A 27,390-nucleotide genomic window follows, 5' to 3' on the forward strand; every position below is an offset into this window, starting at 1 on the left:
CACCGTTAGTAGGCCCTAACCACCATTTTGTTTATTAAAAAACACTTAATGAGAGCCAGAAGGTTGAAGCTCAGCTGTATTCAGTTGAGGACAACACCAGGGAGGGGCAGACACCGTTAGTAGGCCGTAACCAAAGTTGAAGGCCAAATGCAGTTTAATATCTGATACTATAGGCCGAAAGCCAGAAGGTTGAAGCACAGCTTTATTCAGTTGAGGGCAACACCAGGGAGGGGCAGACACCGTTAGTAGGCCCTAACCACCAATTTTTAAAAACACAGCACTTAATGAGAGCCAGAAGGTTGAAGCTCAGCTTTATTCAGTTGAGGGCAACACCAGGGAGGGGCAGACACCGTTAGTAGGCCATAACCAAAGTTGAAGGCCAAATGCAGTTTAATATCTGATACTATAGGCCGAAAGCCACAAGGTTGAAGCATAGCTTTATTCAGTTGAGGGCAACACCAGGGAGGGGCAGACACCGTTAGTAGGCCGTAACCAAAGTTGAAGGCCAAATGCAGTTTAATATCTGATACTATAGGCCGAAAGCCACAAGGTTGAAGCACAGCTTTATTCAGTTGAGGGCAACACCAGGGAGGGGCAGACACCGTTAGTAGGCCGTACCCAAAGTTGAAGGCCAAATGCAGTTTAATATCTGATACTATAGGCCGAAAGCCACAAGGTTGAAGCACAGCTTTATTCAGTTGCAGCTTCTTTGCAATAATATAAAGAAGACGCGACAGGACAACACTCGGTGGATGCCATATCTGTGTTTTCAATGGAAAGAAACCTTTCAGTTAACTACTTGCAGAAGAAAGTTTTTGTAGCTGGTGGCCAATTTTGGTACTGTACCAGTTTTTGGTTGTATGTGTTTTTGTTTTTAATGTTAAAATGTATGCATTTGATATCTCTCCAGTATTTTCTTTATTATAAGCAAAATTATTTTTATATTTTCTGATGTTTTATACCGGAGTGTTACTCGGGACACGCTTATAAACTTGATCATTGGTTCCAGGGGTACACGGGCAGCAGTGATCTGGTCAGTGGAGGCCTAGTGGAAGGAGGGACCGCAGACAGGCTTCGGAAGCCTAACACAATAAAATGGGCTGGCTGTAGGCACTTTATAATTGGTTCCAGGGGTACACGGGCAGCAGTGGTCTGGTCAGTGGAGGCCTAGTGGAAGGAGGGACCGCAGACAGGCTTCGGAGGCCTAACACAATAAAATGGGCTGGCTGTAGGCACTTTAAAATTGGTTCCAGGGGTACACGGGCAGCAGTGGTCTGGTCAGTGGAGGCCTAGTGGAAGGAGGGACCGCAGACAGGCTTCGGAGGCCTAACACAATAAAATGGGCTGGCTGTAGGCACTTTAAAATAGGTTCCAGGGGTACACGGGCAGCAGTGGTCTGGTCAGTGGAGGCCTAGTGGAAGGAAGGACCGCAGACAGGCTTCGAAGGCCTAACATAATAAAATGGGCTGGCTGTAGGCACTGTAAAATAGGTTCCAGGGGTACACGGGCAGCAGTGGTCTGGTCAGTGGAGGCCTAGTGGAAGGAGGGACCGCAGACAGGCTTCGAAGGCCTAACATAATAAAATGGGCTGGCTGTAGGCACTTTATAATTGGTTCCAGGGGTACACGGGCAGCAGTGGTCTGGTCAGTGAAGGCCTAGTGGAAGGAGGGACCGCAGACAGGCTTCGAAGGCCTAACATAATAAAATGGGCTGGCTGTAGGCACTTTATAATTGGTTCCAGGGGTACACGGGCAGCAGTGGTCTGGTCAGTGGAGGCCTAGTGGAAGGAGGGACCGCAGACAGGCTTCGGAGGCCTAACACAATAAAATGGGCTGGCTGTAGGTACTTTAAAATAGGTTCCAGGGGTACACGGGCAGCAGTGGTCTGGTCAGTGGAGGCCTAGTGGAAGGAGGGACCGCAGACAGGCTTCGGAGGCCTAACACAATAAAATGGGCTGGCTGTAGGCACTTTAAAATAGGTTCCAGGGGTACACGGGCAGCAGTGGTCTGGTCAGTGGAGGCCTAGTGGTAGGAAGGACCGCAGACAGGCTTCGGAGGCCTAACACAATAAAATGGGCTGGCTGTAGGTACTTTAAAACAGGTTCCAGGGGTACACGGGCAGCAGTGGTCTGGTCAGTGGAGGCCTAGTGGAAGGACGGACCGCAGACAGGCTTCGAAGGCCTAACATAATAAAATGGGCTGGCTGTAGGCACTTTATAATTGGTTCCAGGGGTACACGGGCAGCAGTGGTCTGGTCAGTGGAGGCCTAGTGGAAGGAGGGACCGCAGACAGGCTTCAAAGGCCTAACATAATAAAATGGGCTGGCTGTAGGCACTTTATAATTGGTTCCAGGGGTACACGGGCAGCAGTGGTCTGGTCAGTGGAGGCCTAGTGGAAGGAAGGACCGCAGACAGGCTTCGAAGGCCTAACATAATAAAATGGGCTGGCTGTAGGCACTGTAAAATAGGTTCCAGGGGTACACGGGCAGCAGTGGTCTGGTCAGTGGAGGCCTAGTGGAAGGAGGGACCGCAGACAGGCTTCGGAGGCCTAACACAATAAAATGGGCTGGCTGTAGGCACTTTAAAATTGGTTCCAGGGGTACACGGGCAGCAGTGGTCTGGTCAGTGGAGGCCTAGTGGAAGGAGGGACCGCAGACAGGCTTCGGAGGCCTAATACAATAAAATGGGCTGGCTGTAGGCACTTTAAAATAGGTTCCGGGGGTACACGGGCAGCAGTGGTCTGGTCAGTGGAGGCCTAGTGGAAGGAAGGACCACAGACAGGCTTCGAAGGCCTAACATAATAAAATGGGCTGGCTGTAGGCACTGTAAAATAGGTTCCAGGGGTACACGGGCAACAGTGGTCTGGTCAGTGGAGGCCTAGTGGAAGGAGGGACCGCAGACAGGCTTCGAAGGCCTAACATAATAAAATGGGCTGGCTGTAGGCACTTTATAATTGGTTCCAGGGGTACACGGGCAGCAGTGGTCTGGTCAGTGGAGGCCTAGTGGAAGGAGGGACCGCAGACAGGCTTCGAAGGCCTAACATAATAAAATGGGCTGGCTGTAGGCACTTTATAATTGGTTCCAGGGGTACACGGGCAGCAGTGGTCTGGTCAGTGGAGGCCTAGTGGAAGGAGGGACCGCAGACAGGCTTCGGAGGCCTAACACAATAAAATGGGCTGGCTGTAGGCACTTTAAAATAGGTTCCAGGGGTACACGGGCAGCAGTGGTCTGGTCAGTGGAGGCCTAGTGGAAGGAAGGACCGCAGACAGGCTTCGAAGGCCTAACATAATAAAATGGGCTGGGTGCAGGCACTGTAAAATAGGTTCCAGGGGTACACGGGCAGCAGTGGTCTGGTCAGTGGAGGCCTAGTGGAAGGAGGGACCGCAGACAGGCTTCGAAGGCCTAACATAATAAAATGGGCTGGCTGTAGGCACTTTATAATTGGTTCCAGGGGTACACGGGCAGCAGTGGTCTGGTCAGTGGAGGCCTAGTGGAAGGAGGGACCGCAGACAGGCTTCGAAGGCCTAACATAATAAAATGGGCTGGCTGTAGGCACTTTATAATTGGTTCCAGGGGTACACGGGCAGCAGTGGTCTGGTCAGTGGAGGCCTAGTGGAAGGAGGGACCGCAGACAGGCTTCGGAGGCCTAACACAATAAAATGGGCTGGCTGTAGGTACTTTAAAATAGGTTCCAGGGGTACACGGGCAGCAGTGGTCTGGTCAGTGGAGGCCTAGTGGAAGGACGGACCGCAGACAGGCTTCGAAGGCCTAACATAATAAAATGGGCTGGCTGTAGGCACTTTATAATTGGTTCCAGGGGTACACGGGCAGCAGTGGTCTGGTCAGTGGAGGCCTAGTGGAAGGAGGGACCGCAGACAGGCTTCAAAGGCCTAACATAATAAAATGGGCTGGCTGTAGGCACTTTATAATTGGTTCCAGGGGTACACGGGCAGCAGTGGTCTGGTCAGTGGAGGCCTAGTGGAAGGAAGGACCGCAGACAGGCTTCGAAGGCCTAACATAATAAAATGGGCTGGCTGTAGGCACTGTAAAATAGGTTCCAGGGGTACACGGGCAGCAGTGGTCTGGTCAGTGGAGGCCTAGTGGAAGGAGGGACCGCAGACAGGCGTCGGAGGCCTAACACAATAAAATGGGCTGGCTGTAGGCACTTTAAAATTGGTTCCAGGGGTACACGGGCAGCAGTGGTCTGGTCAGTGGAGGCCTAGTGGAAGGAGGGACCGCAGACAGGCTTCGGAGGCCTAACACAATAAAATGGGCTGGCTGTAGGCACTTTAAAATAGGTTCCGGGGGTACACGGGCAGCAGTGGTCTGGTCAGTGGAGGCCTAGTGGAAGGAAGGACCGCAGACAGGCTTCGAAGGCCTAACATAATAAAATGGGCTGGCTGTAGGCACTGTAAAATAGGTTCCAGGGGTACACGGGCAGCAGTGGTCTGGTCAGTGGAGGCCTAGTGGAAGGACGGACCGCAGACAGGCTTCGAAGGCCTAACATAATAAAATGGGCTGGCTGTAGGCACTTTATAATTGGTTCCAGGGGTACACGGGCAGCAGTGGTCTGGTCAGTGGAGGCCTAGTGGAAGGAGGGACCGCAGACAGGCTTCAAAGGCCTAACATAATAAAATGGGCTGGCTGTAGGCACTTTATAATTGGTTCCAGGGGTACACGGGCAGCAGTGGTCTGGTCAGTGGAGGCCTAGTGGAAGGAAGGACCGCAGACAGGCTTCGAAGGCCTAACATAATAAAATGGGCTGGCTGTAGGCACTGTAAAATAGGTTCCAGGGGTACACGGGCAGCAGTGGTCTGGTCAGTGGAGGCCTAGTGGAAGGAGGGACCGCAGACAGGCTTCGGAGGCCTAACACAATAAAATGGGCTGGCTGTAGGCACTTTAAAATTGGTTCCAGGGGTACACGGGCAGCAGTGGTCTGGTCAGTGGAGGCCTAGTGGAAGGAGGGACCGCAGACAGGCTTCGGAGGCCTAACACAATAAAATGGGCTGGCTGTAGGCACTTTAAAATAGGTTCCGGGGGTACACGGGCAGCAGTGGTCTGGTCAGTGGAGGCCTAGTGGAAGGAAGGACCGCAGACAGGCTTCGAAGGCCTAACATAATAAAATGGGCTGGCTGTAGGCACTGTAAAATAGGTTCCAGGGGTACACGGGCAGCAGTGGTCTGGTCAGTGGAGGCCTAGTGGAAGGAGGGACCGCAGACAGGCTTCGAAGGCCTAACATAATAAAATGGGCTGGCTGTAGGCACTTTATAATTGGTTCCAGGGGTACACGGGCAGCAGTGGTCTGGTCAGTGGAGGCCTAGTGGAAGGAGGGACCGCAGACAGGCTTCGAAGGCCTAACATAATAAAATGGGCTGGCTGTAGGCACTTTATAATTGGTTCCAGGGGTACACGGGCAGCAGTGGTCTGGTCATTGGAGGCCTAGTGGAAGGAGGGACCGCAGACAGGCTTCGGAGGCCTAACACAATAAAATGGGCTGGCTGTAGGTACTTTAAAATAGGTTCCAGGGGTACACGGGCAGCAGTGGTCTGGTCAGTGGAGGCCTAGTGGAAGGACGGACCGCAGACAGGCTTCGAAGGCCTAACATAATAAAATGGGCTGGCTGTAGGCACTTTATAATTGGTTCCAGGGGTACACGGGCAGCAGTGGTCTGGTCAGTGGAGGCCTAGTGGAAGGAGGGACCGCAGACAGGCTTCAAAGGCCTAACATAATAAAATGGGCTGGCTGTAGGCACTTTATAATTGGTTCCAGGGGTACACGGGCAGCAGTGGTCTGGTCAGTGGAGGCCTAGTGGAAGGAAGGACCGCAGACAGGCTTCGAAGGCCTAACATAATAAAATGGGCTGGCTGTAGGCACTGTAAAATAGATTCCAGGGGTACACGGGCAGCAGTGGTCTGGTCAGTGGAGGCCTAGTGGAAGGAGGGATCGCAGACAGGCTTCGAAGGCCTAACATAATAAAATGGGCTGGCTGTAGGCACTTTATAATTGGTTCCAGGGGTACACGGGCAGCAGTGGTCTGGTCAGTGGAGGCCTAGTGGAAGGAAGGACCGCAGACAGGCTTCGAAGGCCTAACATAATAAAATGGGCTGGCTGTAGGCACTGTAAAATAGGTTCCAGGGGTACACGGGCAGCAGTGGTCTGGTCAGTGGAGGCCTAGTGGAAGGAGGGACCGCAGACAGGCTTCGGAGGCCTAACACAATAAAATGGGCTGGCTGTAGGCACTTTAAAATTGGTTCCAGGGGTACACGGGCAGCAGTGGTCTGGTCAGTGGAGGCCTAGTGGAAGGAGGGACCGCAGACAGGCTTCGGAGGCCTAACACAATAAAATGGGCTGGCTGTAGGCACTTTAAAATAGGTTCCGGGGGTACACGGGCAGCAGTGGTCTGGTCAGTGGAGGCCTAGTGGAAGGAAGGACCGCAGACAGGCTTCGAAGGCCTAACATAATAAAATGGGCTGGCTGTAGGCACTGTAAAATAGGTTCCAGGGGTACACGGGCAGCAGTGGTCTGGTCAGTGGAGGCCTAGTGGAAGGAGGGACCGCAGACAGGCTTCGAAGGCCTAATAATAAAATGGGCTGGCTGTAGGCACTTTATAATTGGTTCCAGGGGTACATGGGCAGCAGTGGTCTGGTCAGTGGAGGCCTAGTGGAAGGAAGGACCGCAGACAGGCTTCGAAGGCCTAACATAATAAAATGGGCTGGCTGTAGGCACTGTAAAATAGGTTCCAGGGGTACACGGGCAGCAGTGGTCTGGTCAGTGGAGGCCTAGTGGAAGGAGGGACCGCAGACAGGCTTCGAAGGCCTAACATAATAAAATGGGCTGGCTGTAGGCACTTTATAATTGGTTCCAGGGGTACACGGGCAGCAGTGGTCTGGTCAGTGGAGGCCTAGTGGAAGGAGGGACCGCAGACAGGCTTCGAAGGCCTAACATAATAAAATGGGCTGGCTGTAGGCACTTTATAATTGGTTCCAGGGGTACACGGGCAGCAGTGGTCTGGTCAGTGGAGGCCTAGTGGAAGGAGGGACCGCAGACAGGCTTCGGAGGCCTAACACAATAAAATGGGCTGGCTGTAGGTACTTTAAAATAGGTTCCAGGGGTACACAGGCAGCAGTGGTCTGGTCAGTGGAGGCCTAGTGGAAGGACGGACCGCAGACAGGCTTCGAAGGCCTAACATAATAAAATGGGCTGGCTGTAGGCACTTTATAATTGGTTCCAGGGGTACACGGGCAGCAGTGGTCTGGTCAGTGGAGGCCTAGTGGAAGGAAGGACCGCAGACAGGCTTCGACGGCCTAACATAATAAAATGGGCTGGCTGTAGGCACTGTAAAATAGATTCCAGGGGTACACGGGCAGCAGTGGTCTGGTCAGTGGAGGCCTAGTGGAAGGAGGGACCGCAGACAGGCTTCGGAGGCCTAACACAATAAAATGGGCTGGCTGTAGGCACTTTATAATTGGTTCCAGGGGTACACGGGCAGCAGTGGTCTGGTCAGTGGAGGCCTAGTGGAAGGAGGGACCGCAGACAGGCTTCGAAGGCCTAACACAATAAAATGGGCTGGCTGTAGGCACTTTATAATTGGTTCCAGGGGTACACGGGCAGCAGTGGTCTGGTCAGTGGAGGCCTAGTGGAAGGAGGGACCGCAGACAGGCTTCGAAGGCCTAACATAATAAAATGGGCTGGCTGTAGGCACTTTATAATTGGTTCCAGGGGTACACGGGCAGCAGTGGTCTGGTCAGTGGAGGCCTAGTGGAAGGAGGGACTGCAGACAGGCTTCGAAGGCCTAACATAATAAAATGGGCTGGCTGTAGGCACTGTAAAATAGGTTCCAGGGGTACACGGGCAGCAGTGGTCTGGTCAGCGGAGGCCGATTGTAATGAGTGTCTGCCAGTTAGTAGTCAAAAAACAACAAATAAATGTGAATGTCTCGCATTAAAACAAAGACACTAAAGGGTGCAATCATTAGGTTCAGGGGTGGGATCCTCTGCGTTGTTTCAGACCTACTAATTTAGCGCAAAGTATTTACTGTGGTAAATAGAGGACACTGCCCCTGACTATGTTATGTACCATCATACATGTCAACACAATGGTATTGTCAGTGGCAGGTATGGAAGGATGTCAGTGCATAGACTAAACATTGATGGAAGTGTGAGAGATAACTGTGGAAGTGGTAGAGCAATGTTTGACCTGGGGGTGGGTGAACTCTCTTGTGGCCGGCGGTACAGGCCCAGGGCCCCTCATGTTACAACAGTGTGTCTGACGTTGGGTGCGCACCACCACCGCCAGAGACACTTTATTGTACTATGAGGGACCCAGTACCAATGCCGTCGACCAAAAGCGAGCACACCCACCTCTTCAGGCAAACAGCTGTCTCACGGGTGCTTGCGCCAAGTCGCGATACCACGGCCCCGTGTGGTGAGTTTGGCCATTTAGGGAAGTGTAAACATGTCATATGCCGGACAATCAGCTGCAGAAAATTAGACATTAGAAAAGTAATTCACAGTAGTCCACAGGCAAGAGCTTTTCATAGGAAAGCTAGGTGTCGGCCGGGCAAGGTGGGGCAAAAGATTTTGAAATCCAGTTGTGGTTCATTTTAACCCCTTAACGACCGCCGATACGCCTTTTAACGGCGGCCGCTAAGGGTACTTAAACCACAGCGCCGTTAATTAACGGCGCTGTGGAAAAAGTGAATAGCGCCCCCCAGAGTCGGATTTTCTCTGGGGTCTCGGTTGCCGAGGGTAGCCGAGACCCCAGAGAACATGATTCGGGGGGTTTTTACCGACCCCCGAGTTCCGATCGCCGGTAATTAACCGTTTACCGGCGGTCGCAACAAAAAAAAAAAAAACGCGATTTGCCGTTTAATTTCTCTGTCCTCCGATGTGATCGCACATCGGAGGACAGAGAAATGTGGTCCCCGATGGCCCCCAATAGCCCCCCAATACTTACCTACCTCCCCCGGTGCTCCTCGTGTCTCCCCATGGGCGCCGCCATCTTTTTTCCGGGAAAAAATGGCGGGCGCACGCGCAGTGCGCCCGCCGCCCGGCACCCGGATGTTCTTTGGGGTCTCGGCTGCCGGGGGTAGCCGAGACCCCAAAGAACATGATCGGGGTCGATTTGCACCGACCCCTGCTTTGCGATCGCCGGTAATTAACAGTTTACCGGCGACCGCAAAAAAAAAAAAAAAAAAAAGCGATCAGTTATTTCTCTGTCCTCTGATGTGATCGCACATCAGAGGACAGAGAAATAGGGGGATTCGGGGACCCTATCATACTCACCCGGGGTCCCTGGGTCCTCTTCTGTCTTCTCCTGCCGGCCGGCTTTTTCATCATGGCGGGCGCATGCGCAGTGCGCCCGCCATCTGCTGCCATCTGCCGGCCGGCAGGAGAAGACAAGTTGGGGCTAAAATTAGGGTTAGGGTTAGGGTTAGGGTTAGAGTTAGGGTTAGGGTTAGAGTTAGGGTTAGGGTTGGGGCTAAATTTAGGGTTAGGGCTAGGGTTAGGCTACTTTCACACTAGCGTTTTTTGGCTTCCGTCGCAATGCGTCGTTGGAGAAAAAACGCATCCTGCAAAAGTGCTTGCAGGATGCGTTTTTTCTCCATTGGCTTGCATTAGCGACGCATTGCGACGGATTGCCACATGTCGCATCCGTCGTGCGACGGATGCGTCGTGCTTCGGCGGACCGTCAACACAAAAAAAACTACATGTAACTTTTTTGTGCAACGTGTCCCACATATTTCAGTGCCACGTGCCACGTATTTAAGTGACACGTGCCACGTATCAAAGTGCCACGTGCCACATATTTCAGTGCCACGTATCAAAGTGCCACGTGCCACGTATCAAAGTGCCACGTGCCACGTATCAAAGTGCCACGTGCCACGTATCAAAGTGCCACGTGCCACATCTTTCAGTGCCACGTGCCACGTATTTAAGAGACACGTGCCACGTATCAAAGTGCCACGTGCCACATATTTCAGTGCCACGTATCAGAGTGCCACGTGCCACGTATCAAAGTGCCACGTGCCACGTATCAAAGTGCCACGTGCCACGTATCAAAGTGCCACGTGCCACGTATCAAAGTGCCACGTGCCACGTATCAAAGTGCCACGTGCCACATATTTCAGTGCCACGTGCCACGTATCAAAGTGCCACGTGCCACGTATCAAAGTGCCACGTGCCACATCTTTCAGTGCCACGTGCCACGTATTTAAGAGACACGTGCCACGTATCAAAGTGCCACATATCACGTATTTCAGTGCCACGTATTTAAGTGACACGTATCACGTATTAGTGCCACGTGTCACGTATTTAATTGCCACATATTTAAGTGCCACGTATCAAGATTTTCCATGGAGAACAGACACATCCAGAGATATGTCAGCTCTCCACGGCTGCAGCAACACACTGACAGGAGCCATAGTTCCTGTCGGTGTGTCACTGCGCATGCGCGAGCGAGTTTACCGGCGGTCATTGACCCCGGCACTCTCGCTTAACGGCAGTGCTGCGTGGGAAAGTTCAACGCAGCTGTACTGCTGTTAACCGAGACGCCGGAGTCATTGAACTCCGGAACAGTACGCGATACACTGCTAGGAGCTTCGCTCCTGGCAGTGTATCGCCGGAGAGCAGCCGATCGGCGTGGGACACTCGTTTTATGGATTCTGCGGACAGGGAGTATGAATTTGGTTTATTATTTTTGGATTTTTTCCTGGAGGATCGAGGGCTTCGCCTACAAGTGTGCTGTTGGTGAGTATATACTCTGTGTTATATGTTGTATGTACTGTGTGTCATGTATGTGTATTGTGTGTAGGTGTTTTGTGTAACTTTACAATTGTGCTAAGTCGCCGGACACAGGGACAACTCTCCCATCCTAATACCGGATGGGAGTAGTAGTCCCATACGGCGACTTAGCACAATGGTGGCACTAGCGTCGCATGGGGACACACACACGCACACACACGCACACACACACACACAGAAGGACTCCATGCTGCTTCACTGGGGGACGGGGGCTTCCCTCTTCCTGTCCGACGTCACGTCCGGTCCTGGGTGTCAACCCCTCCGTACAAAGACGCCGACACCCAGGACAAAGGTGCTGTGTGTGGAAGGTAATATGGGGCCCTAGGGGGATACGCAGACACGCCGCTGCGTAAAGAATTGACATGTCAATTCTTTTTACGCCGGCGTGTTTGCAGACAAAAGCGCCGCGTTTTTTTGCGGTGTGTCTGAACGGCAAAGTGAATTTCTCATTCACTTTGCCGGCAGACGAAAATGACATTGCGCATTTTTGAAAAGCGCCCGCAAAATAGCGCTCAAAAATGCGCTATGTCTGAAAGTAGCCTAAGGCTTCTTTCACACTTGCGTCGGTACGGGGCGGTCGCAATGCGTCGGCCCGATGTACCGACGCACGTTGTGAAAATTGTGCACAACGTGGGCAGCGGATGCAGTTTTTCAACGCATCCGCTGCCCAGTCTATGTCCTGGGGAGGAGGGGGCAGAGTTACGGCCACGCATCCGCGGAAATGTTTAGGTACATCAGGGGGTCTCCAAACACGACAGCCAATTTTGCGCTAAAAAAGTCAAATGGTACTCCCTCCCTTCTGAGCTCTGCCGTGCGCCCAAACAGTGGTTTACCCCCACATATGGGGCATCAGCGTACTCGGGATAAATTGGACAACAACTTTTGGGGTCCAATTTCTCCTGTTACCCTTGTGAAAATAAAAACTTGGGGGCTAAAAATCTTTTTTGTTGGAAAAAAATATATTTTTTTATTTTCACTACTCTGCATTATAAATTTCTGTGAAGCACTTGAGCTTTCAAAGTTCTCACCACATATCTAGATAAGTTCCTTAGGGGGTCTAGTTTCCAAAATTTGGTCACTTGTGGGGGTTTCTACTGTTTAGGTACATTAGGGGTCTGCAAACGCAACATAACGCCCGCAGACAATTCTATCAAAGTCTGCATTGCAAAATGGCGCTCCTTCCCTTCCGAGCTCTGCCGTGCGCCCAAACAGTGGTTTACCCCCACATATGGGGTACCAGCATACTCAGGACAAATTGGACAACAACTTTTGGGGTCCAATTTCTCTTGTTACCCTTGTGAAAATAAAAATTTGGGGGCTAAAAAAATATTTTTTGTGGGAAAAAAAATATTTTTTATTTTCACTACTCTGCATTATAAACTTCTGTGAAGCACTTGGGCATTCAAAGTTCTCACCACATATCTAGATAAGTTCCTTGGGGGGTCTATTTTCCAAAATGGGGTCACTTGTTGGGGGTTTCTACTGTTTAGGTACATTAGGGGTCTGCAAAGGCAACATAACGCCCGCAGACAATTCTATCAAAGTCTGCATTCCAAAATGGCACTCCTTCCCTTCCGAGCTCTGCCATGCGCCCAAACAGTGGTTTACCCCCACATATGGGGTACCAGCATACTCAGGACAAATTGGACAACAACGGTTGGGGTCCAATTTCTCTTGTTACCCTTGTGAAAATAAAAACTTGGGGGCTAAAAAATCTTTATTGTTAAAAAAATATATATTTTTTATTTTCACGACTCTGCATTATAAACTTCTGTGATGCACTTGGGCATTCAAAGTTCTCACTAAACATCTAGATAAGTTCCATGGGGGGTCTAGTTTCCAAAATGGGGTCACTTTTGGGGGGTTTCTGCTGTTTAGGCACATCAGGGGCTCTCCAAACGCGACATGGCGTCCGATCTCAATTCCAGTCAATTTTGCATTGAAAAGTCAAATGGCGCTCCTTTGCTTCCGAGCTCAGCCATGCGCCCAAACAGTGGTTTACCCCCACATATGGGGTGTCGGCGTACTCAAGACAAATTGTACAACAGCTTCTGGGGTCCATTTTCTCCTGTTACCCTTGGTAAAATAAAAATTTGGAGGCAAAAAGATCATTTTTGTAGAAAAAATGCGATTTTTTTATTTTCACGGCTCTACGTTATAAACTTCTGTGAAGCACCTGGGGGTTTAAAGTGCTCACCACACATCTAGATAAGTTCCTTAAGGGGTCTAGTTTCCAAAATGGTGTCATATGTGGGGGGTCTCTACTGTTTAGGCACATCAGCGGCTCTCCAAACGTGACATGGCGTCCGATCTCAATTCCAGCCAATTCTACATTGAAAAAGTAAAACGACACTCCTTCTCTTCCAAGCTCTGCGGTGCGCCCAAACAGTGGTTTACCCCCATATATGGGGTATCGACGTACTCAGGAGAAATTGCAAAACAACTTTTGTGGTCTAATTTCTCCTGTTACCCTTGTGAAAATAAAAATTTGGGGGCAAAAAGATCATTTTTGTAGAAAAAATGAGATTTTTTATTTTCACGGCTCTACGTTATAAACTTCTGTGAAGCACTTGGGGGTTCAAAGTGCTCACCACACATCTAGATAAGTTCCTTGGGGGGTCTAGTTTCCAAAATGGTATCACTTGTGGAGGGTTTCCACTGTTTAGGCACATCAGGGACTCTCCAAACGCGACATGGCATCCGATCTCAATTCCAGCCAATTCTGCATTGAAAAAGTCAAACGGTGCTCCTTCACGTCCAAGCTCTGCGGTGCGCCCAAACAGTGGTTTACCCCCATATATGGGGTATCGACGTACTCAGGAGAAATTGCACAACAACTTTTGTGGTCTAATTTCTCCCGTTACCCTTGTGAAAATAAAAATTTGGGGGCAAAAAGATCATTTTTGTAGAAAAAATGAGATTTTTTATTTTCACGGCTCTACGTTATAAACTTCTGTGAAGCACTTGGGGGTTCAAAGTGCTCACCACACATCTAGATAAGTTCCTTGGGGGGTCTAGTTTCCAAAATGGTATCACTTGTGGGGGGTTTCCACTGTTTAGGCACATCAGGGACTCTCCAAACGCGACATGGCATCCGATCTCAATTCCAGCCAATTCTGCATTGAAAAAGTCAAACGGTGCTCCTTCACTTCCAAGCTCTGCGGTGCGCCCAAACAGTGGTTTACCTCCACATATGGGGTATCGACGTACTCAGGAGAAATTGCACAACAACTTTTGTGGTCTAATTTCTCCTGTTACCCTTGTGAAAATAAGAATTTGTGGGCGAAAAAATCATTTTTGTGAAAACAAATGCGATTTTTTATTTTCACGGCTCTACGTTATAAACTTCTGTGAAGCACCTGGGGGTTCAAAGTGCTCACCACACATCTAGATAAGTTCCTTGGGGGGTCTAGTTTCCAAAATGGTGTCACTTGTGGGGGGTTTCCACTGTTTAGGCACATTAGGGGCTCTCCAAACGCGACATGGCGTCCGATCTCAATTCCAGCCAATTCTGCATTGAAACAGTCAAACGGTGCTCCTTCACTTCCAAGCTCTGCGGTGCGCCCAAACAGTGGTTTACCTCCACATATGGGGTATCGGCGTACTCAGGAAAAATTGCACAACAAAATTTGTGGTTAAATTTCTGTTTTTACACTTGTGAAAATTAAAAAAAATGGTTCTGAAGTAAAATGTTTGCAAAAAAAAGTAAAATGTTAATTTTTTTCTTCCACATTGTTTTAGTTCCTGTGAAGTACGTAAAGGGTTAATAAACTTCTTGAATGTGGTTTTGAGCAGCTTGAGGGGTGCAGTTTTTAGAATGGTGTCACACTTGGTTATTTTCTATCATATAGACCCCTCAAAATCACTTCAAAGGTGATGTGGTCCCTAAAAAAAACATGGTGTTGTAAAAATGAGAAATTGCTGGTCAACTTTTAACCCTTATAACTCCCTAACAAAAAAAAAAATTGTTTCCAAAATTGTGCTGATGTAAAGTAGACATGTGAGAAATGTTATTTATTAACTATTTTTTGTGACATATCTCTCTGATTTAAGGGCATAAAAATACAAAGTTTGAAAATTGCAAAATTTTAAAAATTTTCGCCATATTTCCATTTTTTTCATAAATAATCGCAAGTAATATCGAAGAAATGTTACCACTAACTTGAAGTACAACATGTCACGAAAAAACAATCTCAGAATCAGCGGGATCCGATAAAGCGTTCCAGAGTTATAACCTCATAAAGTGACACTGGTCAGAATTGTAAAAATTGGCTCGGTCATTAAGTACCAAATTGGCTCTGTCACTAAGGGGTTAATGAATGTTAGATCGTCAACATTTTGGGTAGCCAGACGAGTCCTTTTTTCGGTTAATATTGAACCTGCAGCACTGAATACTCTTTCTGATAGGACACTTGCTGCCGGGCAAGCAAGCTCCTGCAATGCATATTCTGCCAATTCTGGCCAGGTGTCTAATTTTGAGGCCCAGTAATCAAATGGGAATGACGGTTGAGGGAGAACATCGATAAGGGATGAAAAATAGTTAGTAACCATACTGGACAAATGTTGTCTCCTGTCACTTTCAATTGATGCAGCAGTACCTGTCCTGTCTGCGGTCATAGCAAAATCACTCCACAACCTGGTCAGAAAACCCCTTTGTCCAACGCCACTTCTGATGTGTGCACCCCTAACACTACTAATCTGCTGCCCCCTGGAGCTCGTGTGATAACGATCACGTGCGCTGTGTGCTGGGAATGCCTGAAGCAAACGGTCAACAAGAGTTGATTGTTTGGTTGCTAATATTAGTTCCAAGTTCTCATGTGGCATAATATTTTGCAATTTGCCTTTATAGCGTGGATCAAGGAGGCAGGCCAACCAGTAATCGTCATCGTTCATCATTTTCGTTATGCGTGTGTCCCTTTTTAGGATACGTAAGGCATAATCCGCCATGTGGGCCAAAGTTCCAGTTGTCAAATCTCCGGTTGTGATTGGTTGAGGGGCAGTTTCAGGCAAATCTACGTCACTTGTGTCCCTCAAAAAACCAGAACCCGGCCTTGCCACGCAACCAATTTCCAGTGCCCCCGGGAAAGCTTCCGCATTAAAAATATACTCATCCCCATCACCCTCCTCATCCTCCACCTCCTCTTCGCCCGCTACCTCGTCCTGTACACTGCCCTGACCAGACAATGGCTGACTGTCATCAAGGCTTTCCTCTTCCTCTGGTGCAGACGCCTGCTCCTTTATGTGCGTCAAACTTTGCATCAGCAGACGCATTAGGGGGATGCTCATGCTTATTACGGCGTTGTCTGCACTAACCAGCCGTGTGCATTCCTCAAAACACTGAAGGACTTGACACATGTCTTGTATCTTGGACCACTGCACACCAGACAACTCCATGTCTGCCATCCTACTGCCTGCCCGTGTATGTGTATCCTCCCACAAAAACATAACAGCCCGCCTCTGTTGGCACAGTCTCTGAAGCATGTGCAGTGTTGAGTTCCACCTTGTTGCAACGTCTATGATTAGGCGATGCTGGGGAAGGTTCAAAGACCGCTGATAGGTCTGCATACGGCTGGAGTGTACAGGCGAACGTCGGATATGTGAGCAAAGTCCACGCACTTTGAGGAGCAGGTCGGAGAACCCAGGATAAGTTTTCAATAAGCACTGCACCACCAGGTTTAAGGTGTGAGCCAGGCAAGGAATGTGTTTCAGTTGGGAAAGGGAGATGGCAGCCATGAAATTCCTTCCGTTATCACTCACTACCTTGCCTGCCTCAAGATCTACTGTGCCCAGCCACGACTGCGTTTCTTGTTGCAAGAACTCGGACAGAACTTCCGCGGTGTGTCTGTTGTCGCCCAAACACTTCATAGCCAATACAGCCTGCTGACGCTTGGCAGTAGCTGGCCCATAATGGGACAACTGGTGTGCAACAGTGTCATCTGCCGATGGAGTGGTTGGCCGACTGTGGTCTGTGGAAGAGCTGTAGCTTCTGCAGGAGGACGAGGAGGAGGAGGAGGAGGTGGTGCGAACGCCTACAGCCAACTGTTTCCTAGACCGTGGGCTAGGCACAACTGTCCCGAAATTGATGTCCCCTGAGGACCCTGCATCCACCACATTCACCCAGTGTGCCGTGATGGACACATAACGTCCCTGGCCATGCCTACTGGTCCATGCATCTGTAGTCAGGTGCACCTTTGTACTCACAGATTGCCTGAGTGCATGGACGATGCGCTGTTTAACATGCTGGTGCAGGGCCGGGATGGCTTTTCTGGAAAAAAAGTGTCGACTGGGTAGCTCGTATCGTGGTTCAGCGTACTCCATCAGGGCTTTGAAAACTTCGCTTTCAACTAACCGGTAGGGCATCATCTCTAACGATATTAGTCTAGCTATGTGGGCGTTAAAACCCTGTGTACGCGGATGCGAGGATAAGTACTTCCTTTTTCTAACCAGAGTCTCATGTAGTGTGAGCTGAACTGGAGAGATGGAGATCGTGGAACTTGCGGGTGTGCCGGTGGACATGGCAGACTGCGAGACGGTTGGAGATGGTATTGTTTCCGCCGGTGACCTAGATGCAATATTTCCTCCTACAAAACTGGTGATTCCCTGACCCTGAGTGCTTTTGGCTGGCAAAGAAACCTGCACAGATACTGCCGGTGGTGCAGAAAATGGTGGCCTTACAGTGACGGAAGGGATGTTGCGTTGCTGACTAGCTTCATTGGCCGAGGGTGCTACAACCTTAAGGAACGTTTGGTAGTTAGTCCAGGCTTGAAAATGCATGGTGGTTAAGTGTCTATGCATGCAACTAGTATTGAGACATTTCAGATTCTGACCTATGCTTAAGCTAGTTGAACATTTTTGACAGATGACTTTGCGCTGATCAATTGGATGTTGTTCAAAAAAATGCCAGACTGCACTCTTCCTAGCATCGGATCCCTTTTCAGGGATTGCAGACTGAGCTTTAACCGGATGGCCACGCTGTCCTCCAACAGGTTTTGGCTTTGACACGCGTTTTGGGCCAGATACGGGCCCGGCAGATGGAACCTGTTGCGATGTTGATGCCTGCTGCGGCCCCTCCTCCACCTCCGCTTCTGAACTACTGCCGCCTGCACCCTGTTCCCCCAATGGCTGCCAATCGGGGTCAATAACTGGGTCATCTATTAACTCCTCTTCGAGCTCGTGTGCAACTTCGTCTGTGTCACTGTGTCGGTCGGTGGTATAGCGTTCGTGGCGGGGCAACATAGTCTCATCAGGGTCTGATTGTGGATCAGTACCCTGAGAGGGCAATGTGGTGGTCTGAGTCAAAGGAGCAGCATAGTACTCTGGCTGTGGCTGTGCATCAGTGCACTCCATGTCAGAATCAACTTGTAATGGGCATGGCCTGTTAAGTGTTTCACTTTGTAAGCCAGGGACGGTATGTGTAAAGAGCTCCATGGAGTAACCCGTTGTGTCACCTGCTGCATCCTTCTCTCTTGTTGTAGTTTTTGCTGAAGAGGACAAGGAAGCGACTTGTCCCTGACCGTGGACATCCACAAGCGACGCGCTGCTTTTACATTTACCAGTTTCAGAAGAGGAGGCAAAAGAGCTAGAGGCTGAGTCTGCAATGTAAGCCAAAACTTGCTGTTGCTGCTCCGCCTTTAATAGCGGTTTTCCTACTCCCAGAAAAGAGAGCGTTCGAGGCCTTGTGTAGCCAGACAACGAAACTGGCTCCACAGCTCCAGACTTACGTGGAATATTTTTATCCCCACGACCACCTGATGCTCCACTACCACTACCATCATTACCAGCTGACAATGAACGCCCACGGCCACGACCTCTTGCACCAGACTTCCTCATTGTTTTAAAAACTTAACCAAAGTAACTTTATTTGTTGCTGTCAAACAACTTACACGGTAAGCTATAACTTCAGTATGATTTCAATATCCCTTAACAGGTTGGTGAGACCACAAGGAAAATCAGGCACAATGTTACACACTCTGTTTTCTGTGGCACAAAATCACAGAGATGCCACACACGCAGGACTGTCACTCAAGCACAAATGTCAATATTAATCTCCCACCTATTTTTTTTTTCTTTTTTCCTCAGGGAGACTTTAGAAACCAAATAAGATAAATTGTTTTTTTCAGGGACAATTTAGAAACCAAATAATAATAATAATAAAAAAAAGGTTCTATGGCCCAGTGCCCACTGAGTGAGAGATGGCACACACAGGAGTCAGGATCAGGAGTGGCACACAAGCCCTGAGGACAGTATTAATCTCCCACTGATGGATGTAGTGTTTTTTTTTTCAGGTAGATTTTAGAACCCAAATCAAGCAAAAAAATAAATAGGCTTTCTATGGCCCACTGAGTGAGAGATGGTGCTCACAGGAGTCAGGATCAGGAGTGGCACATAAGCCCTGAGGACAGTATTAATCAATCTCCCACTGATGGATGTAGTGATTTTTTTTTCAGTTAGATTTTAGAACCCAAATCAAGCAAAAAAATAAATAGGCTTTCTATGGCCCACTGAGTGAGAGATGGCGCGCACAGGAGTCAGGATCAGGAGTGGCACACAAGCCCTGAGGACAGTATTAATCTCCCACTGATGGATGTAGTGTTTTTTTTTTTCAGGTAGATTTTAGAACCCAAATCCAGCAAAAAAATAAATAGGCTTTCTATGGCCCACTGAGTGAGAGATGGCGCTCACAGGAGTCAGGATCAGGAGTGGCACACAAGCCCTGAGGACAATATTAATCTCCCACTGATGGATGTAGTGTTTTTTTTTCAGGTAGATTTTAGAACCCAAATCAAGCAAAAAAATAAATAGGCTTTCTATTGCCCACAGAGTGAGAGATGGCGCTCACAGGAGTCAGGATCAGGAGTGGCACACAGGCCCTGAGGACAGTATTAATCTCCCACTGATGGATGTAGTGATTTTTTTTTCAGTTAGATTTTAGAACCCAAATCAAGCAAAAAAATAAATAGGCTTTCTATGGCCCACTGAGTGAGAGATGGCACACACAGGAGTCAGGAGTGGCACACAAGCCCTGAGGACAGTATTAATCTCCCACTGATGGATGTAGTGTTTTTTTTTCAGGTAGATTTTAGAACCCAAATCAAGCAAAAAAATAAATAGGCATTCTATGGCCCACAGAGTGAGAGATGGCGCTCACAGGAGTCAGGATCAGGAGTGGCACACAAGCCCTGAGGACAGTATTAATCTCCCACTGATGGATGTAGTGTTTTTTTTTTTCAGGTAGATTTTAGAACCCAAATCAAGCAAAAAAATAAATAGGCTTTCTATGGCCCACTGAGTGAGAGATGGCGCTCACAGGAGTCAGGATCAGGAGTGGCACACAAGCCCTGAGGACAGTATTAATCTCCCACTGATGGATGTAGTGTTTTTTTTTTCAGGTAGATTTTAGAACCCAAATCAAGCAAAAAAATAAATAGGCTTTCTATGGCCCACTGAGTGAGAGATGGCGCGCACATTAGTCAGGATCAGGAGTGGCACACAAGCCCTGAGGACAGTATTAATCTCCCACTGATGGATGTAGTGGTTTTTTTTCAGGTAGATTTTAGAACCCAAATCAAGCAAAAAAATAAATAGGCTTTCTATGGCCCACTGAGTGAGAGATGGCGCGCACAGGAGTCAGGATCAGGAGTGGCACACAAGCCCTGAGGACAGTATTAATCTCCCACTGATGGATGTAGTGTTTTTTTTTTTCAGGTAGATTTTAGAACCCAAATCAAGCAAAAAAATAAATAGGCTTTCTATGGCCCACTGAGTGAGAGATGGCGCGCACAGGAGTCAGGATCAGGAGTGGCACACAAGCCCTGAGGACAGTATTAATCTCCCACTGATGGATGTAGTGGTTTTTTTTTCAGGTAGATTTTAGAACCCAAATCAAGCAAAAAAATAAATAGGCTTTCTATGGCCCACTGAGTGAGAGATGGCGCGCACAGGAGTCAGGATCAGGAGTGGCACACAAGCCCTGAGGACAGTATTAATCTCCCACTGATGGATGTAGTGTTTTTTTTTTCAGGTAGATTTTAGAACCCAAATCAAGCAAAAAAATAAATAGGCTTTCTATGGCCCACTGAGTGAGAGATGGCGCTCACAGGAGTCAGGATCAGGAGTGGCACACAAGCCCTGAGGACAGTATTAATCTCCCACTGATGAATGTAGTGTTTTTTTTTTTCAGGTAGATTTTAGAACCCAAATCAAGCAAAAAAATAAATAGGCTTTCTATGGCCCACTGAGTGAGAGATGGCGCGCACAGGAGTCAGGATCAGGAGTGGCACACAAGCCCTGAGGACAGTATTAATCTCCCACTGATGGATGTAGTGTTTTTTTTTTCAGGTAGATTTTAGAACCCAAATCAAGCAAAAAAATAAATAGGCTTTCTATGGCCCACTGAGTGAGAGATGGCGCGCACAGGAGTCAGGATCAGGAGTGGCACACAAGCCCTGAGGACAGTATTAATCTCCCACTGATGGATGTAGTGTTTTTTTTTTCAGGTAGATTTTAGAACCCAAATCAAGCAAAAAAATAAATAGGCTTTCTATGGCCCACTGAGTGAGAGATGGCGCGCACAGGAGTCAGGATCAGGAGTGGCACACAAGCCCTGAGGACAGTATTAATCTCCCACTGATGGATGTAGTGGTTTTTTTTTCAGGTAGATTTTAGAACCCAAATCAAGCAAAAAAATAAATAGGCTTTCTATGGCCCACTGAGTGAGAGATGGCGCGCACAGGAGTCAGGATCAGGAGTGGCACACAAGCCCTGAGGACAGTATTAATCTCCCACTGATGGATGTAGTGTTTTTTTTTCAGGTAGATTTTAGAACCCAAATCAAGCAAAAAAATAAATAGGCTTTCTATGGCCCACTGAGTGAGAGATGGCGCTCACAGGAGTCAGGATCAGGAGTGGCACACAAGCCCTGAGGACAGTATTAATCTCCCACTGATGGATGTAGTGTTTTTTTTTTCAGGTAGATTTTAGAACCCAAATCAAGCAAAAAAATAAATAGGCTTTCTATGGCCCACTGAGTGAGAGATGGCGCTCTGTTGTGAATTTGCTTTTTGCTCCCTCTAGTGGTTACTAGTTTCTTGACTCTGGTTTTTCTGTCTTTCCTTTTATCCGCACCTGGGTCGTTAGTTAGGGGTGTTGCTATATAAGCTCCCTGGACCTTCAGTTCAATGCCTGGCAACGTAGTTATCAGAGCTAGTCTGCTGTGCTCTTGTCTACTGATCCTGGTTCCAGTTATATCAGCTAAGTCTGCCTTTTGCTTTTTGCTATTTGTTTTGGTTTTGTATTTTTGTCCAGCTTGTTCCAAATCTATATCCTGACCTTTGCTGGAAGCTCTAGGGGGCTGGTGTTCTTCCCCCGGACCGTTAGACGGTTCGGGGGTTCTTGAATTTCCAGTGTGGATTTTGATAGGGTTTTTGTTGACCATATAAGTTACCTTTCTTTATTCTGCTATCAGTAAGCGGGCCTCTCTGTGCTAAACCTGATTCATTTCTGTGTTTGTCATTTCCTCTTACCTCACCGTCATTATTTGTGGGGGGCTTCTATCCAGCTTTGGGGTCCCCTTCTCTGGAGGCAAGAAAGGTCTTTGTTTTCCTCTACTAGGGGTAGCTAGATTCTCCGGCTGGCGCGTGTCATCTAGAATCAACGTAGGAATGATCCCCGGCTACTTCTAGTGTTGGCGTTAGGAGTAGATATATGGTCAACCCAGTTACCACTGCCCTATGAGCTGGATTTTTGTATTCTGCAGACTTCCACGTTCCTCTGAGACCCTCGCCATTGGGGTCATAACAGTTTGCCAGGCCCGTATTAAATGTTTAATGCATTGCAGAAGAGGGATTATAAGAAAGAAGATTCTGAGTTTTTTTTTTCTCCTTCCCCTTTACCTCAGAGTGGCTATGCTTGCTGCAGACATGAATGTCCAGACCTTGATTACAAGTGTGGACCAGCTGGCTACTCGTGTGCAGGGCATACAAGACTATGTTATCAGAAATCCTAGGTCAGAACCTAAAATACCGATTCCTGAACTGTTTTCCGGAGACAGGTTTAAGTTTAGGAATTTCGTGAATAATTGTAAATTGTTTTTGTCCCTGAGACCCTGTTCATCAGGAGATTCTGCTCAGCAAGTAAAAATTGTTATTTCGTTCTTACGGGGCGACCCTCAGGATTGGGCTTTTTCGCTGGCGCCAGGAGATCCGGCATTGGCTGATCTTGATGCGTTTTTTCTGGCGCTCGGTTTACTTTATGAGGAACCCAATCTTGAGATTCAGGCAGAAAAGGCCTTGCTGTCTATGTCTCAGGGGCAGGACGAGGCTGAAGTGTATTGCCAAAAATTTCGGAAATGGTCCGTGCTGACACATTGGAACGAGTGTGCACTGGCCGCTAATTTTAGAAATGGCCTTTCTGAAGCCATTAAGAATGTTATGGTGGGTTTTCCCATTCCCACAGGTCTGAATGATACTATGGCACTGGCTATTCAAATTGACCGGCGGTTGCGGGAGCGCAAAACCGCAAATTCCCTCATGGTGTTGTCTGAACAGACACCTAATTCGGTGCAATGTGATAGAAAAACCGCAAATTCCCTCATGGTGTTGTCTGAACAGACACCTGATTTAATGCAATGTGATAGAATCCTGACTAGAAATGAGCGGAAAATTCATAGACGCCGGTATGGCTTGTGCTACTACTGTGGTGATTCTACACATGTTATCTCAGCATGCTCTAAACGTATAGCTAAGGTTGTTAGTCCTGTCACCGTTGGTAATTTGCAACCTAAATTTATTCTGTCTGTAACTTTGATTTGCTCACTGTCATCTTATCCTGTCATGGCGTTTGTAGATTCAGGTGCTGCCCTGAGTCTCATGGATCTCTCATTTGCTAAGCGCTGTGGATTTACTCTTGAACCATTAGAAAATCCTATTCTTCTTAGGGGTATTGATGCTACACCATTGGCAGCAAATAAACCGCAGTATTGGACTCAGGTTACCATGTGCATGACTCCTGAACACCGCGAGGTGATACGTTTCCTGGTTTTACATAAAATGCATGATTTGGTCGTTTTAGGGCTGCCATGGTTACAGACCCATAATCCAGTCCTGGACTGGAAGGCTATGTCAGTCTCAAGTTGGGGCTGTCGTGGTATTCATGAGGATTCCCTGCCTGTGTCTATTGCTTCTTCTACGCCTTCGGAAGTTCCGGAGTATTTGTCTGATTATCAGGATGTCTTCAGTGAGTCTGAGTCCAGTGCACTGCCTCCTCATAGGGACTGTGACTGTGCTATAGATTTGATCCCAGGCAGTAAATTTCCTAAGGGAAGACTGTTTAATCTGTCGGTACCTGAACATACCGCTATGCGTTCATATATCAAGGAGTCTCTGGAAAAAGGACATATTCGTCCGTCTTCTTCCCCTCTTGGTGCGGGATTCTTTTTTGTGGCAAAAAAGGACGGATCTTTGAGACCTTGTATTGATTATCGGCTTTTAAATAAGATCACTGTCAAATTTCAGTATCCTTTACCGCTGTTGTCTGACTTGTTTGCCCGGATTAAGGGTGCCAAGTGGTTCACCAAGATAGACCTTCGTGGTGCGTACAACCTTGTGCGCATTAAGCAAGGTGATGAATGGAAAACCGCATTCAATACGCCCGAAGGTCATTTTGAGTACTTGGTGATGCCTTTTGGGCTCTCCAATGCGCCTTCAGTTTTTCAGTCCTTTATGCATGACATTTTCCGGAAGTATCTTTTGATTGTTTATCTGGATGATATTTTGGTTTTTTCTGATAATTGGGATTCGCATGTGGAGCAGGTCAGGTTGGTCTTTAAAATTTTGCGTGAAAATTCTTTGTTTGTCAAGGGCTCAAAGTGTCTCTTTGGTGTACAGAAGGTTCCCTTTTTGGGGTTCATTTTTTCCCCTTCTGCTGTGGAGATGGACCCAGTCAAGGTCCGAGCTATTCTTGATTGGACTCAGCCCTCGTCAGTTAAGAGTCTTCAGAAGTTCTTGGGCTTCGCTAACTTCTACCGTCGTTTTATCGCTAATTTTTCTAGCATTGTGAAACCTTTGACGGATATGACCAAGAAGGGCTCCGATGTAGCTAACTGGGCTCCTGCTGCCGTGGAGGCTTTCCAGGAGTTGAAACGCCGGTTTACTTCGGCGCCTGTTTTGTGCCAGCCTGACGTCTCACTTCCCTTTCAGGTTGAGGTGGATGCTTCGGAGATTGGGGCAGGGGCCGTTTTGTCGCAGAGAGGCCCTGGTTGCTCTGTTATGAAACCTTGTGCCTTTTTCTCTAGGAAGTTTTCGCCTGCCGAGCGAAATTATGATGTGGGCAATCGGGAGTTGTTGGCCATGAAATGGGCATTTGAGGAGTGGCGTCATTGGCTCGAGGGTGCTAAGCATCGTGTGGTGGTCTTGACTGATCACAAAAATCTGGTGTATCTCGAGTCTGCTAAACGCATAGATTATAGTTAGTAAAATCATGTCCTCAATCTATCAGTAATCACTAAGCAAAGATACAATGTTGACAGAAGCTACTGTGGTATTTACAGAAAGCTATGTGCCCTGGTCACGCTGACCTTAGGTTAGTATGGTCGAGGGTATCAACCTTGAACATCAAAAACAACTTGTCGCTGTATCTTTTACCTTTAACTTAAAATACCGTGTTGTAATATGATTGGTTGTTAATTGTTTGTTCTGTACAATGATTGGTTGTTTCATGATTCTCCTATGTTCCCCATACCTGTACTCCCACCTATGAAATTACTATAAGAGTTGTACCTCGAGACAATGGAATTAGTTCTGTTCTAACCTAGATCAGAGCTCTTGTGGCTACAATAAACCTTTTAACCCTTACAAAGGTTGTGACGTCATCCTTGGGAGATTGAGAAGTTATTCCTTATCATTTGGTGCCGAAACCCGGGACTCAGCGAGCATCACACGGGGATCTTCAAGGCAAGGCTCAGGCGGAAAAGTGGATCGCTGCTAAAAGCGCGCAGCAGGTGAGATTATCCTGTTTTATGTGGTCATCCACTTTGCCTGCTGATAATTGCTTGATCCTGTCTGGTGTCGCCTGAGGTACCTTTTATGTTTAATATTTATGTCCACTCTCCCAAGTGATTAATTTTAATTAGTGTAAAGTTATAAGTGTGCATATAAGGCATATAAAGAGTATATATGTATTAAGATAAGATAATATACTTGGTATCTTTAAAGTTATTTGTTCTGTTACAAGTATAAAATTAAGGGTACTGTAAGTTTTAAGTTCATCTTGAATAACCATATAAGTATCTTTCATATCTTTAAGACTGAACATTGTTAGCTAATATAGCTGGTCTGACGAGACCCACATTTGTTTCCTGGCGCGGTGACTCCACGAGATTAAAATACTATGGGAAATATCAGTAGTAGTTGTGCAAAACCTACTGAAACCCCACAGAAGGAAACTAAATGTGTACAATTTTCAGAAGGGAGTCCGATGATTTATATGATTGATACCTATGGACAGCCTGCTTACACCATATGGAATAGATGGAGGGCCGTGTTACCTGATTTACCAGTTGAAGGTACATTAGATGTTCCTTTGTTAAAAACAATCTCAAAACACTGTAAAACTGGGGCTGAGAATGCAATGTATTGTGCCTGGCTAGAAAGAGCTGCATCAGTAGGTACCCCTACTGTTCTTCCTGCATCCATTACTCCCCCTTTGCCTAATGCCCCACCGTCATATTCTGCTAACAAACCTAGATTAATGAATATGATGGATTGTGAGGATGACATGATGCTAGCCTGCATAGCTCAGAGAATATTGGATCGAGCACGTGCAACCCCGTTTGCTCCTATCACCTCACAAGTAGGAGCTGCTGCACAATCAGGCGTCCAACCCATCTCAGAAATTGAAACTGTAAAATTTAGTCCCCCTGTAATGAAACAAGAAGAAATTGGTGTTGCACAGGCTAGAGCCAGCAACATTTACCCTCATCAGGATGTGCAGCAGCATGCTGAGAAAGTGGCCTTAATGGATAAGAATTATACAAACATTAGTACTGATAATATAATGCCCATTGGTAGACGGAATACTACCCTTCCCACAGTATCTCAGGCACAATTATATCCTTTACAGGAGATGACAGGTCCAGGTAACCAATCCTGGAAAATGAGAAAGCCCTATTCCTGTACAGATTTGTTTGAGATTAGTAAGCAAGTTGGGGCATATAAAAAGAACCCTAGAAAATCATGGGAAGTGTTGGATAAGCTTTTTCACACTCATCAAATGTATGGCCAAGATATATTACAAGTTCTGCATACTGTATTCACTCCTGCAGAGGTAGTTGAACTTCTAAAGGATACCAGCTATGCTGGTCCTGCTCCTACATTTAATATTGATGATGTGGCAGATCAATGGGCAAGAGTACGAAACAACTACTTTCTCACTTTTAAACAGACCCCTGATTGGAATGCAATAGCAAATATCCAACAAGGACTTAATGAGTCCATAAGAGAATACTATCACCGGTTTAGTCAACTTGTTAAAGATCAAAGTGCAGATAAGGACTTGTTTACTGTACCGGAGGTGGCTGTTATATTGATACAAGCC

Source organism: Ranitomeya variabilis, chromosome 4 (assembly GCF_051348905.1).
Source record: "Ranitomeya variabilis isolate aRanVar5 chromosome 4, aRanVar5.hap1, whole genome shotgun sequence".
Lineage (NCBI taxonomy): Eukaryota > Metazoa > Chordata > Amphibia > Anura > Dendrobatidae > Ranitomeya > Ranitomeya variabilis.